This window comes from Enhydra lutris, unplaced genomic scaffold (genome assembly GCF_002288905.1).
Source record: "Enhydra lutris kenyoni isolate GAN:26980312 unplaced genomic scaffold, ASM228890v2 scaffoldscaffold23, whole genome shotgun sequence".
Taxonomy (NCBI): Eukaryota; Metazoa; Chordata; class Mammalia; order Carnivora; family Mustelidae; genus Enhydra; species Enhydra lutris.
Genome location: NW_019154107.1, coordinates 22,064,796 through 22,079,680, shown reverse-complemented (window position 1 = coordinate 22,079,680; position 14,885 = coordinate 22,064,796).

The window sequence follows — 14,885 nt, the reverse complement described above, 5'->3', positions numbered from 1 at the left end:
AGTAGGTTTAGAGGGAACATACCTCAACATGATAAAAGGCATCTATGAAAAACCCACAGCTAACATCATACTCAATGGTGAAACGCTGAAAGCTTTCCCCCAAGATCAGGAAAAAGACAAGAATGTTCACTCTCACCCCTTTTATTCAACATAGTACTGGAAGCTCTGGCCACAGCAATCAGATGAGAAAAAGAAATACAAGGCATCTAGATTGGTAAGAAAGAAGTAAGACTTTCACTATTTGCAGATGCCATGATATTATATATATAGAAAACCCTAGAGATTCTACCAAAAAACTACTAGAACTAATAAATGAATTCAGTAAGGTTGCAGGATACAAAATCAATGTATAGAAATTTGTTGTATTTCTATACACTAATAATATAGCAGTAGAAAGAGAAATTAAGAAAACAATCTTATGTACAAATTCACCAAAACCAATAAAATAGCTAGGATTAAACTTAACCAAGGAGATGAAAGACCTACACTCTGAAAACTATAAAACACTGATGAAAGAAACTGAAGATGACACAAACAAAGGGAAAGATACTGCATCCTCATGGATTAGAAGAACAATATTATAAAAATGTCCAAAACAATCTACAAATTTAATGCAATACCTATCAAAATATCAACAGCATTTTTCACAAAACTAGAACGAATAATCCTAAAATTTGTATGGAACAATAAAAGACCCAGAATAAGGGTGAGGTAGAAATGATGGAAAAGGCGTTTACAGAAGAATGCCAACTCATAAATGTGGGATTGTTACAATTAGAAAACCAACATTTTACAATCACCATTTTAATACTTGATTCAGGAAACAATCATCAATGGATGTAAAATCAGTGAGTGAAAAGTTGATAGGGAAGGATATATTCATCTAGTCTCAAAGTACTCCTAGTTATAATTACAAAGAGAAAAGGAAAAAAGAGAATGAGAAAAAAAGGTACCTTGATAAATGTGGAAGTCTGGTGGAAATCACTTGAACTTAATGATCAAACTTAATGTCACCAAAATGGAAAAACTGACATCATGTTTTCTATGATGTGATGCACTGAGGACACAAATCACACATGAAGTATTCCTGTTTAAAAAAAAAAAAAGATTTTGATCATAAGGTGATAATTGCATAAACTAAATTCAGGGATATTATGCAAAATAGTTGACCTGGAATCTTCAAAAAGTGTCAATGTAATAAAAGATAGAAAAGTGCAGAAATTATCTTTAAAGAAAGTAAAAGAACATGACAACTAAATGCAATGTGCAAACTTTAATTGGATCTTGGATTTTTTTTTAAGTATAAAAGACAATGTCGTTATTGGTCTAACTGAAGAAATATTAGTATGGAATGCATATTAGATAACAGTATCATATCAACATTACATTTCCAATGTTAAATTTAAATATCATATCCAACATTAAATAAAATGTGGTAATTTTTTGAGTGTGACAAATGTATTACAGTTACTTTTCTTAAAAAAATATGCTTTAAGTATGTATGGGGAAAACGTCAAGATGTCTGAAACTACACTTAAATCTCTTGGACCTTTCACAAAAAAGTGTGTACCCACACATATGGGCATAAGCCCTTACACAGAAACACATTTATTTATTATTATTTTTTAAAGATTTTATTTATTTGACAGACAGAGATCACAAGTTGGCAGAGAGGCAGGCAGAGAGAGAGAGAGAAGAGGAAGCAGGCTCCCTGCTAAGCAGAGAAGCCGATGCGGGGCTCGATCCCAGGACCCTGGGATCATGACCTGAGCCGAAGGCAGAGGCTTTAACCCACTGAGCCACCCAGGTGCCCCCACAGAAACACATTTAAATAGAAAACAAATTTGGCAAAATGTTAACAACTAGTGAATCTAGGTAAAGAGTATGTGGGTATTCAGTAAACTAGTTTTTTTTAAAAAGACTTTATTTATTTGAGAGACAGAGATCACAAGTAGGCAGACAGGCAGGCAGAGAGAGAGGGGAAAGCAGGCTCCCCGCTGAGCAGAGAGCCCGACTCGGGGCTCAATCTCAGGACCCTGGGACCATGACCTGAGCTGAAGGCAGAGGCTCTAACCCACTGAGCCACCCAGGCGCCCCCATTATACTAGTTTTATAACTTTTCTGTAGCATTAACAGTTTTTAAACTAAAAAAAAGTTGGGAAATGAAAATAACACACACAAAAAATAAAATTAAGAAAATATGTTTAACCAAAGATAAAATGCAAGAGACAAAGTTGCGATTGGCAAAGTTAGAAGTAGAGTAAGGATAAAAAGTAGAAATCTATAACCCCTCATGGCTCTATTCCCATGAGTCTGCACTACTGCCTCAGAATATTCTATTGTATGCTACATATTCTTCACATTAGGAACCAAACGCCTATGGAATAACACTGGGATCATAAGCTTTTGACCTGGTGCCAAAATAAAAAGGTGTATGAGAAATTCAGACGTTCTACAGCTTCAATGTTTCGTGTCCTCTTTCCTACAGACAGGGTTGCAAGGCCCTTCTTGTTCGGAGGACTGACTGAATTTTATTTTCCTTGGTTATAGGTTTATCAGAGAGATAAAGACCATTAGTTCCCAGAGTCTGGAAGAAGAGCTAGATGCCAGCAATTCCAGTCACTTTTATTTTGTAAAATTTTATTTATTTATTTGAGAGTGAGCGTTGGTGGCGGGGAGAGCAGAGGCAGGAGGAGAAAGAGACTCCCCACTGAGCAGGGAGCCCAACGTGGAGCTCCATCCCAAGACCCTGGGATCATGACCTGAGCAGAAGGCAGACCTTTAACTGACTGAGTCACCCAGGCGCCTGCCAGTAATTCTAGTCACTTTGAAATGCATTTCTGAAGGAGAAAAATGTTTATCTGGTTTGTAAGGCTTTTGCCCCCTAATATTTATGCGAGCCTTTTCTGGGCATATTCTGTATCTGACTCCTCTCTCCCCTCATGGTTTTCCCATCCTAGTGATCTCACTGAATGCTACTGTTGATTCTTTATGTGTGTCGCCTATGAACATGTGTGTGTATTCACTCCTTTCTCATTCTTTTACTCATTATTTATTTATCCATCACAATTACTTATTTATGTAGGTCACTTTATTTTATATTTTTTAAATTTATTTTTTAGGTCACTTTATTTTAAATGATAGTTTTACAAATGTTGACGCAGGAGCATTTATACTCTAAAGGGAAGGAGAGTTGAACAAGAGAAACAAAACGTACAAGAGAGAGCTGGATTGGAAAAGAAAGAATAACACAGGCCTGGATTCTCTTCTTGTGTCTCCATCATTATCTACCTTTTTTTCATTTTAGAAACTGTCCTGATTTCCTGTTTTCAATGGCCCTTTACTATTTTAAATACTCTTGTGATTGATTTGGACTCTACTACTTAGAAATGAAGCAAGATTTGTTTGCTGTTTTCAAGCAGGAACCATAAGGGCTATAGAACATGGCTAGCCTGACCAAATTGGAGACAGGGATCTGAGAATAACAGGTCGAGACTAAGCCAGGCCTCTCACTGGTCAACCAGTTTTTATTGAGCATTCACTGTTTGTCAGGCACTATTTTTGCAAGTGGAGGCAAAGACTGAGTGAGACACAAGCCCAGCTTAGTGGTTCAAAGTATTCCATGTCAGGTTCACACTAGCCTCATCTGAAGAAGGATACTGGGCAGAAGACCGTGCCCACCACATGGATGCGAGTTCATCATTTCTGAATTTTATTCAGATGCTAATAAGAAACATTCAATAAAGGGTTTAAACAGATTGAGAGGTTATTTGTCTTTTTTGCAGGCAGAAATAAGTAATTGAGCGGTGGCGTGACAAGTCCACAAACTCATCCAAGTCCCAAGGTTCTTCTATCTTGCTGCTTTGCCCTTCTTAGCACCCATCTTCTACCCTAAAGTTTGCCTCATGGTTGCAAGGTAGCCACTGCAACTCTGGCCATTGTGTCTGCATTCCAGTCTGTGGTAAAGAGGAAGACAGAAAAGGGGCTGAAGGCTACTTTCCAAGTGAGTCAAGCCCCTTTTTAAAAGAGATTTCTTAAAATTCCACCCAAAACTTCTGCCTCTACCTCATTAGCCAGAACGTAGTCATTTGGCCACCCATATCTGTAAAGAAAGATCTCAACAACAAAAAAATCAAGAGTACTGTGAGTACTTACTCATTTGTAAGTACAAGTGCAGATACTTATTATATTAGCTTGTCTTTTCAACTGGGTCCTGGTACTTTCTAAGTTAATTTTTCTGGTTTCTTTTCATCTCCCAATTATCTAAAACAACCATCTTCCACCTAACGTATATAGTTATTAAAATTCTGACTAAGGAAGAGGGACAGTCCAAATGATGTACTGAATAAAAGGGCTGAATTAATGGTAAGGCAAAGGAAGGGGACTCTCACATAAGAGGTCCCTAATTCTGCGGCTGGTCACTTCTGCGGCCACCACTCAAGGGTATAAGGATATCTCCTCTTTATGCTGTTAGGAACACAGCATTTTGTAAGCTTAACCTTTAACACTTGCTTGAAGTACTGAATAATGATAATAGGAGTTGGAAAGCCTTAAAAGCAGGGCTGAGGTTTCCCTGAAACAAATAAGAAATTCCACCTGTGGACAACAGGTTGGCCTGTACCCATGGAGTTCCACTGTTTGTGATCATACCTTCCTAACTGAATGCCCTAGGCACAAAGATATTATAGTATATTTATCATCAGAAACAATGCAAGGAAGACAACAATGGAATGTCTTTAAATTACTGAAAGAAAAAGTCAACAGAAGATTCTATACCCAGAAAAAACGTATTTCAAAAACAAAGATAAAACAAGACTTTTTCAAACTTGCAAAAGGTAAAAGAATTCATCACCAGCAGACCATCATTATAAGAAATGTTAAAGGAAATTCTTTAGGCCAAAGGAAAATTCTACTAGAAGGAAATACGGATCTACACAAAGGAAGGAAGAGCACTGGAAATAGTAACTACAAGGGTAAATGTCTAATATTTTTCTTATTCTTTAAATATATCAAAAAGACATTTGACTATATAAACACAAATAATTAACAAGGTAGTGTGGGGTTTATAATATATATAAAAGCAAAATGCAGGACAACAATAATACAAAGTTTAGGAGGGGAGAAATGTAAATATACTATTGTAGGGGTCTTAAACTGCATTAAGTGGTATAATAGTACAAGAAAGCTGACTGTGTCAAATTAAAAATGTATACTTAAATCCAAAAGCAACCATTCACACAACATAACAAAGAGTTATAACTAATAAAGGGGAAAAGGAGATAAAATGAAATAATAAAAAACACTCAATTTGTTTCTACTTTGGTCAGTGGTAGCTCTTTCAGGTGGGTTCTTCATCACTTTGATATGCCCTCAGCTTTTGGGGGTTTTTTGAGCACTTTCTTATCTTCTTCTTTTTTTTTTTTAATTTGAGAGAGAGAGTGATTGAGAGAGAGAGCACAAGCCAGGGGAGGGGCAGAGGGAGAGGGAGGAGCAGGTTCCCCACTGAGCAGAGAGCCCGATGCAGGGCTTGATCCCAGGACACTGGGATCATGACCTGAGCCAAAGGCAGACACTTAACTGACTGAACCACCCAGGTGCCCCTTATTTTCTGATACTACAAGGTGCTCTCTGCCTTGGTCTGTTCCTCTAATGATCCCTAGTTTCTTTTATTGGAGACTGTATTTAGAAACCAAACTCTAGGTCCTGACTGTGCTTGTTGCTGTTGGGTGCCATTGCTTCTAGGCCCTCTTGATGGACAGTGCTAAGAAATATATGTATGGACAGTAATCCACATGTACACACATTATCTATAATTCTCTCTCTCTATTTCTATTAATATTAAGCTAAATGTAAGTTTGTACTTTATGTCTCTGACTCTAATCCAGAATCCAGGGTTTAATGCTTTCTTTTCTTGTTTACCTGTAAATTTCCTCTCACAGTGAGAACCTTGGACATACCATCCACCAACTATTTACCTGTTTAACAACACTATAATGTAAGGCGATGTGAAAAATTATATTCATACGAAATCTTGTACACAAATGTTTATAGCAGCTTTATTCATATTGGCTAACAACTGGAAGCAAGGAAGATGTCTCTCATCAGGGGAAAGAATAAACAACTCATCCATACAATGAAATCCTATGCAAAAGTAAAAAGAAATGAACAACTGATTCATTGATCAACATGGATGAATCTTAAGTGCATTCTACTTAGTGAAAGAAGGCAGAAAACAAAAGCTACATATTGTAAACATTGTATGAGTCCATTCATATGACACCTGGAAAGGGCAAAACTATAGGGACAGGGACACCTGGGTGGCTCAGTTGGTTAAGAGGCTGCCTTCGGCTCAGGTCATGATCCTAGGGTCCTGGGATGGAGTCCCACATCGGGCTCGTCGCTCAGCGGGGAGCCTGCTTCTACCTCTGCCTGCCACTCTGCTTGCTTGTGCTCTCTCTATCTCAGACAAAAAAAAAAAAAAAAAAACTATAGGGACAAAACAATTAGTGGTTGCCAGGGGTTGAGAAGACTCAACTGGTTGACTATAAAGGGGATGCAGAGAAGAACTTTTAGGGTGAATGAATTGTTTTGCATGGCGTTGGGGTAATGGATATATGACTGCCTATGAACTGTATAAAATTCATAGAACTATATATTATAAAGAGTATATTCTAATGTATGCAATTTTTTAAAAAAACTGACCTAGCTAACTTGGGAAAATTTTGTTTTGACTGAAAACTATAAGGCTACAGACAAAAGGAACTGTACATAGTCATTGTATTTCTAGGTGGTAAATTTGTTTCTCATAAGGGTATGAGTTTAAAAATGTACTTTAGGGGCACCTGGGTGGCTCAGTCAGTTAAGCAACCGCCTCTGGATCAAGTCATGATCCCAGGATCCTGGGATCAAGCCCCACATCTGGCTTTTTGCTCAGCAGCAAGTCTGCTTCTCCCTCTCTGGACCTCTGTGATCTCTCTTGCTTTCACTCTCTCTCAAATAAATAAATAAAATCTTTAAAAAAAATAAATAAATAAAAAATAAAAATGTCCTTTAAATAGTGGCACCTGGGTGGCTCAGTCGGTTAAGCACCTGACTCTCGATTTTGACTCAGGTCATGATCTCAGGGTCATGAGACTGAGCCCCACATAGGGCTCCATGCTAGGCATGGAAACTGCATAAGATTTTCTCTCCCTCTTCCCCTCCCCACTGCTCCATCCCACTCTCTCTCAAAATAATAATAAATAAAATAAAAATGTACTTTATATATAAAGACATAACTAATTAAAAGGATGGAAAAAGATTACCATTCTAACACTAGTCAAAAAAAAAAAAAAAAAAAGCTTGAGCAGCTATGTTAATATCAAAGTAGATTTCAGAGCACAAAATACTACCAGGAATATGAAAGATCATTTTAAACTGATAAAGAAGTCAATCTATCAGGAGGACATAACCCAAAATACTTATACATCTAATCACAGAGCTTCAAAATATACAAGGCAAATCTGAAAGAACTGCAGGAAGAAACAGACAAATCCACAATTATAGTTGATTTCAATGCCCCTATCTAAATAATTGAAAGAGCAAGCAGAAAGAAAATCGGTACGGCTAAAGAAGACTTGAACAACACAGCCAACCAATTCGATCTAAGTGACATTTATAGAACACACTATGCAACAACAGCAGAATACACATTTTTCTCAATTGAGTATAGAACATTTACCAAGGGAGACCATATTATGAGCCATAAAATGAGTCTCAATAAATTTAAAAGGATAGGGACGCCTGGGTGGCTCAGTTGGTTGGACGACTGCCTTCGGCTCAGGTCATGATCCTGGAGTCCTGGGATCGAGTCCCGCATCGGGCTTCCAGCTCCACGGGGAGTCTGCTTCTCTCTCTGACCTTCTCCTCGCTCATGCTCTCTCACTGTCTCTCTCTCTCAAAAAAATAAATAAAATCTTTAAAAAAAAAAAAAAATTTAAAAGGATATATGTCATATAAAAACTGTTTTTCTAGACTGTATTAAGAAAAAACATTTTTTTTAATTTATAAAATGTACTTACAAGTTTTCAATCTAAAGAATTCCAGTGTAACAGACAGTTCACAATTGGTTACTACTTAGTTTTCACTGGAGACTAAGGCTTTAAAGAGTTGAAATTCTAAACATAATTAAGACTGATTAAAAAAAGGCTTAGGTCAAAATCTGAATATTAAAAGTTATATAGAAGTTTTATGAAGGGAAATCTTCGGAAAACAATTTTATGTGTGGTCAGGACTAAGGTTAAAATGCATGGATAGTAAAAGTACACTGGTATAAGATTAACAATTCTCTCTGTTAAAAAGACAAAGTTTTCTCGGACTGTTGTTCTGCTCTTGATAAGGAAATGTAAACAAAAAGTGTTTTTTTTCCTCTTTTGTCTGCCCAGAAAACCAAAACTTATGTTTTCTCTTTATCAGGTCTTTGGTTATTTTAAGTTAAAACTTTTCAGTATTAACGGAGCTAAATTTTGCTAACAATTATACAATCCTACATATTTGCCTTCAGAATCTCTTATTGGCACCTTGGTTAAATAAATAAGTTTTAAGTTTTATAAGGATCCATAATCCTGTTTAGGCATGTGCTTTACAACTTTCTGAGTGTTTTTAACAAACTTCCCCAAGATTTGATTTATAAATAAAGTATTTTGACCAATTTAAAAAAAAGAAACTATTTTCTAAGGACAATGGAATTAAATTGCAAATCAACAACAGAAATACATTTGAAAAATCCATAAACATTTGAAAATTAAGTAACACATACAAATAACAAAATCAAAAGAATAAAATGAAAGACAAAAAGGAAATCAAAGAAAAAATCAAAAGGAAAATTAGAAAGTATTTTGAATGGAATGAACATGACAACAGAATATATCAAAATTGTGGGATGTCACTAAGGCAGTATGTAGGGGAAATTCTATAGCACTAAACATTTACATTGGAAAAGAAGACCTCGAATCAATTACCTTAGCTTCCACTTCAAGAAACTAGAAAAAGAAGAGCAAATTAAGTCCACACTAAGCAGAAGAAAGGAAATAATAAAGATCGGAGCAGAAATCAGTGAAATAGATAACAGAAAAATGACAGAGAAAATAAATGAAGCCCAAAGCTGCTACTTCGAGAACAAGAAAATTGATTAACCTTTAACCAAACTGATCCGGAAAAAAAGCCCCTACAAATGACCAATATCAAAACAGAAAACTTGAAATGTCCTACATTAAATAACCGGAATCTTTAGTTAAACCTTTCCTACAAAGAAAATATCTGACCTACATGTCTTCACTGATGAATTCTATGAAATACTTAAGGAAGAAATAACACCAATTCCCTGTAACTCTGTTTGTTGTAACAAACAACTGAAAAGGAGGAATTAATTCCCAACTTGTTCTTTAAAAATAAAAAAGATTTTATTCATTTATTTGACAGTGCACGCGCAAGTGGGACAGTGAGCACAAGCAGGGGCAGCAGGAGAGAGGCAGACTCCCCATTGAGCAGATAGCTGGATGGAAGGCTGGATCCCAGGACCCTGGGATCATGACCTGAGCCGAAGGCAGATGCTTAACCAACTGAGACACCCAGGAGTCCCCCAACTCATTCTTCAAGGCTGCCATTGCCTTGATACTAAAACCTGGCAAGGACATTGCCAGAAAAAAAAAATTAAAGGTCAGTATTCCTCATGAACATCAATGCAAAATCTAAACAAACTTTTACCAAACTGAATCCCACAATATATTAAAAAATACTAAAAACTTATCAATAATACATCTAACAACAAAAGATGTGAAAACTGTATACTACAAACTACTGCTAAAAGAAATGAAATAAGACTAAAATCAATAGAGAAACATACTATATTCATGGGTTATAAGACTTAACATGTCAATTTTCACCTAATCAATCTAGAGATTATATACAATCACCAATTCCAGCAGGCTTTTTGGTAGAAACTGACAAGATGGTTCTAAATTTCATACAGAAGTGCAAAGGACCTAGAATAGTCAAAATCACTTTGAAAAAGAGGAACAAATTAGAAGATAAAATTAACTTCAAAAACTTAGTATAAAGCTACAGTAATCAAGATAGTGTGGGATGGATGTCATGATAGACAATTAGAGCAATGTAATGAATTAAATCTATACATATAGGAACAACTGATTTTTGACAAAGGTGTGGACAATTCAGTGGAGAAAGCCTAGTCTTTTCAACAAATTGTGCTGGAATAACTGGCTATCTATATGCAAAAGAGAATGTATTTGGAATCATACCTTACACCATAAACAAAAATGGATTAAAAATAGATCAATGACCTAAATGTAAAAATTATATAATTTCTAGAACAAAGCACAAGAGAAAAATTGTGGCCTTGAGTTACAAAAAGATTTCCTTGAAACAGCACCAAAAGCTTTATCCATTAAAAAAAATGATAAATAGAATTTCATAAAAATTTAAAACCTCTCCTTTTCAAAAGATACAGGTAAGAAGAGGGGGATAAATAAACTACAGAGAAAAATACATCTGATATACATGTATATCAGGGCATGTATAAAGGGCTTGTATTGAAACTATATAAAGAATTCTCAAAGCTCAATAATATGATAAGATAATAAGATAACAAAGAACCCAATAAATAAAGTGAACAAAAGATTTTTATAGATAGTTCACCAAAGGAGATATATGGATGGAAAACAGGCACATGAAAAAATGGTCAAAATCACTAGTTATCTGGGAAATGCAAATTAAAACCACAATGAAATACCATGTCCCACATTTTTAAATGGCTAAAAGAAGACTCACCATACCAGAAGTTGGTAAGAATGTGAAGAAATTAAAAAAAAAAAAAAGAATGTGAAGAAACTGTAACTTGCATGACTGCTGACTGGAATTTAAAATGCACAATCACTTCGGAAAACAACTTAGAAGTTGCTTAGAAAGTTGAACACACACACACACACACACACACACACACACACACACACACACACATCTACCATATGAGCCACCTATTCCTCTTCTAGGTATTTATCCAGGAGAAATACGAGCATATGTCCATACATTGACTTGTACATGAATTTCCATAGCAGCTTTATGTAATAGCCCAAAACTAGAAACTCACTCAAATATCTTTAAATGGGTAAGTGAATAAGTTAATTTCAATTTATCTATACAATGGAATACTACTCACCATTAAAACAGAATAAACTTGATATATGCACTATAGATGAATCTAAAAATAATTATTCTGAGTGAAATAACCCAGACAAAAAAATCCCTCAGTATTGTAATTTCATTTATATCTAATTTTTTAAAATGCAAACTAATCTATAATGACAGAAAACAGATCAATGGTTGCCTGGTGGGTGATGGTGGTTGGTGAGGAACAAGAGGAAGGGGGATGAGAAGACTTCTGGGTATGATAAGCTATTAAATTGTATACTGAAGCCATATGCAGTTTCTCATATATCAATTATACCTCAATAAAGGTGTTAGATAAGGATTTTTCAATGACTGCTCAATATTCATTGCATACTTATACTCAGCTATGTTCTTTTTATCTCCAAACTTTTGGTATTATCTTTGTTCACAAATCTTTGAATGCATTTTAAGTTACTTTCTTAGGATAATAAATTCCTCAAAGTGGAATTATTGGGTAAAAGATTCTTAGGGGTTTTCTTAAAAACTTTTTTTTTTTTTTAAAGATTCCATTCATTTATTTGACAGAGAGAGACACAGCAAGAGAGGGAACACAAGCAGTAGGAGCAGGAGAGGGAGAAGCAGGCTTCCCACTGGAGCAGGAAGCCCGATGTGGGGCTCGATCCTAGGACCCCGGGATCATGACCTGAGCTGAAGGCAACTGCTCAACAACTGAGCCACCCAGGTGCCCCTAAAAAACTTTTTTTTTTAAAAAGATCTATTTATTTATTTTAGAGAGAGAAAGAGAGAGCGCAAGCAAGGTAAGGGGCAGAGGGAAAGGTACAGAGTAAGAGAATCTCAAGTAGATTCCCCACTGAGCATGGAGCCTGACTCGAGGCTCGACCCCACAACCCTGAAATCATGACCTGAGCTGAAATCAAGAGTTGGATGCTCAACCATCTGAGCCATCCAGGCATCCACCAAATTAAAAAAAAAAATTTTTTTGTTTTTTTCTTTGACAGAGAGAGACACAGCGAGGGAGAGAACATAAGCAAGGGGAGTGGGAGAGGGAGAAGCAGACTTCTCACTGAGCAGGGAGCCCGATGCGGGGCTGAGCCAAAGGCAGATGCTTAACAACTGAGCCACCCAGGTGCCCCATTCCCTAAATTTTTTATAAACATTGACAAATTGCTTTTCATAAATGGTATATCAATTTATGCTCTTACCATCACTGCATGAATTACAGGCTTGGTTCATTTTAAAGAAATTTATGTTTAGGTGCCTCCTTAGCGCAGTAGGCAGCGCGTCAGTCTCATAAAGAAATTTATGTTCAAAACTCATTGAACACTACATAAATGTACTCCTGATTTCTGACCAACCTTTATTATTACTATTGCCTTGCTCTAATATTATCTTAAGCTACTTACCACTTTCTCAATTATCCTTAATTTTTGCTTGCTGCTATACTGTCATCACTTCATTTCACAAATGTTCCTTCTTTAAAAAATGTTTATGACAGGCTTATTGAAATATAATTCACATGCCATAAAATTCATTCATTTGAAGGATACAATTCAATGGTTTTTTACTAAAATTAACAAAATTCTGCAACTGTCACCAGAATCAATTTTAGAACATCCTTATTACCTCAAAAAGAAACCTTATACTCATTAGCAGTCACTCATTTCCTTCTGAACTCACTAGCCCTAGGTAACCACTAATGTATTTTCCCTATGAATTTGCCTATTCTGGACATTCCATATAAATGGAATGAATACCATATATGGTCTTCTTTGACTGGCTTCTTTCACTTAGTATAATGTTTTCAGGGTTCATTCATATTGTAGCTTGTATCAGTATTTCATTTCTTTTTTGTTGCCAAGTAACATTCATTGTACAATATGCTACATTTGGCAATTCATTGGACAAAGAAGAGACTATTCAATAAACGGTATTAAAACAATTGAACATCTATTTGCAAAAAAAAAAAAAAAAATGATCCTTGGGGCGCCTGGGTGGCTCAGTCATTAAGCAGCTGCCTTCGGCTCAGGTCATGATCCTAGAGTCCTAGGATCAAGCCCTGCATCAGGCTCCCTGTTCAGCAGGGAGTCTACTTCTCCCTCTCCCTCTGTTCCTACTCCAGCTTGTACTCTCTCTCTCACTTGCTCACTCTGTCTCTCAAATGAATAAATAAAATTTTTTTAAAAAATGACCCTGGGGGCGCCTGGGTGGCTCAGTGGGTTAAGCCGCTGCCTTTGGCTCTGGTCGTGATCCCAGGGTCCTGGGATCGAGTTCCGCATTGGGCTTTCTGCTCAGCGGGGAGCCTGCTTCTCCCCACCCCCCTGCCTGCCTCTCTACCTACTTGTGATCTCTGTCTGTCAAATAAATAAATAAAATCTTTAAAAAAAATTATCCTGGATCTATGTCTCATATCTTATCCACAAATTAATTCAAAATTGATTCCCTATCTAAATGTAAAACATAGGAGCACCTGGGTGGCTCAGTTGGTTACACATCTGCCTTCAGCTCAGGCTAAGACCCCATGGTCCTGGGATCGAGCCCTGCCTCAGGCTCCCTGCTCAGCAGGGGAATCTGCTTCTCTCTATCCCACTCCCCCTGCTTGTGTTCCCTCTTTTGCTGTGTGTCTCTCTCTGTGTCAAATAAATAAATAAATAAAAATAAATGTTAAACATAAAAGTGTAAACCATATATAAAGAAGAACAGGAGAAAATCATCATTGTCAGTGGTTAGGCAAAGACTTTTTAAGGAAGATTTTATTTATTTATTTATTTATTTGAGAGGGAAAGAGTACAAATTAGGAGAGGAGCACAGTGAGAGGGAGAGGACTGCCACTGAGCAGGGAGTCCATCATAGAGCTGGATCCTAGGACCCTGGGATCACAACCTGAACCGAAGGAAGACGCTTGGCCAAATGCCCCTAGGCAAATACTTCTTAGACAGGACAGCAAAATGCGATCCATTAAAAAAAAAGAAGGGACTTTTACCCAGTATATATCTAGAACTATTAGAACTACATAATAAGAGCATAACAAATAGCATGGAGGACATGGGGAGTTAGGAGAAGGGAGTTGGGGGAAATTGGAAGGGGAGGTGAACAATGAGAGACTATGGACTCTGAAAAACAATCTGAAGGGTTTGAAGAGGTGGGTGGGTGGGAGGTTGGGGGAACCAGGTGGTGGGTATTAGAGAGGGCATGGATTGCATGGAGCACTGGGTGTGGTACAAAAACAATGAATACTGTTATGCTGAAAATAAATTTTAAAAAATGATTAAAAAAATAAATAAAATTAAAAAAAAAAAGAAAAGAAAAGAAAAAAGAAACAGCCCAGCAAAAACCTTAAAATACAACCCAGCAATCATACTCCTGGGCATTTATCCCAGAGGTATGAATATTTAAGTCCACACAAATGATCATAGCAATGTCATTTGCAATAGCCAAAAACTTGAAACAACCAAATATCCCTCAATAGTTGAATGGTTACACATACTGTGGTACATCTATACCACAGAATAGTTACTCAGCAATAAAATTCAACACATTCATTATTGATATATGCAACAACGTGGATAGATCTGAAAGGCAGGCTGAGAGAAAAAAGCCAGTCTCAAACTGATATACCATGTGATTCCACCATTCTCAATGTGCCAAAAGTATAGAGATGGAAAACAAATTGTTGGTTGCCAGGAGTGAGAGTTGGTTGG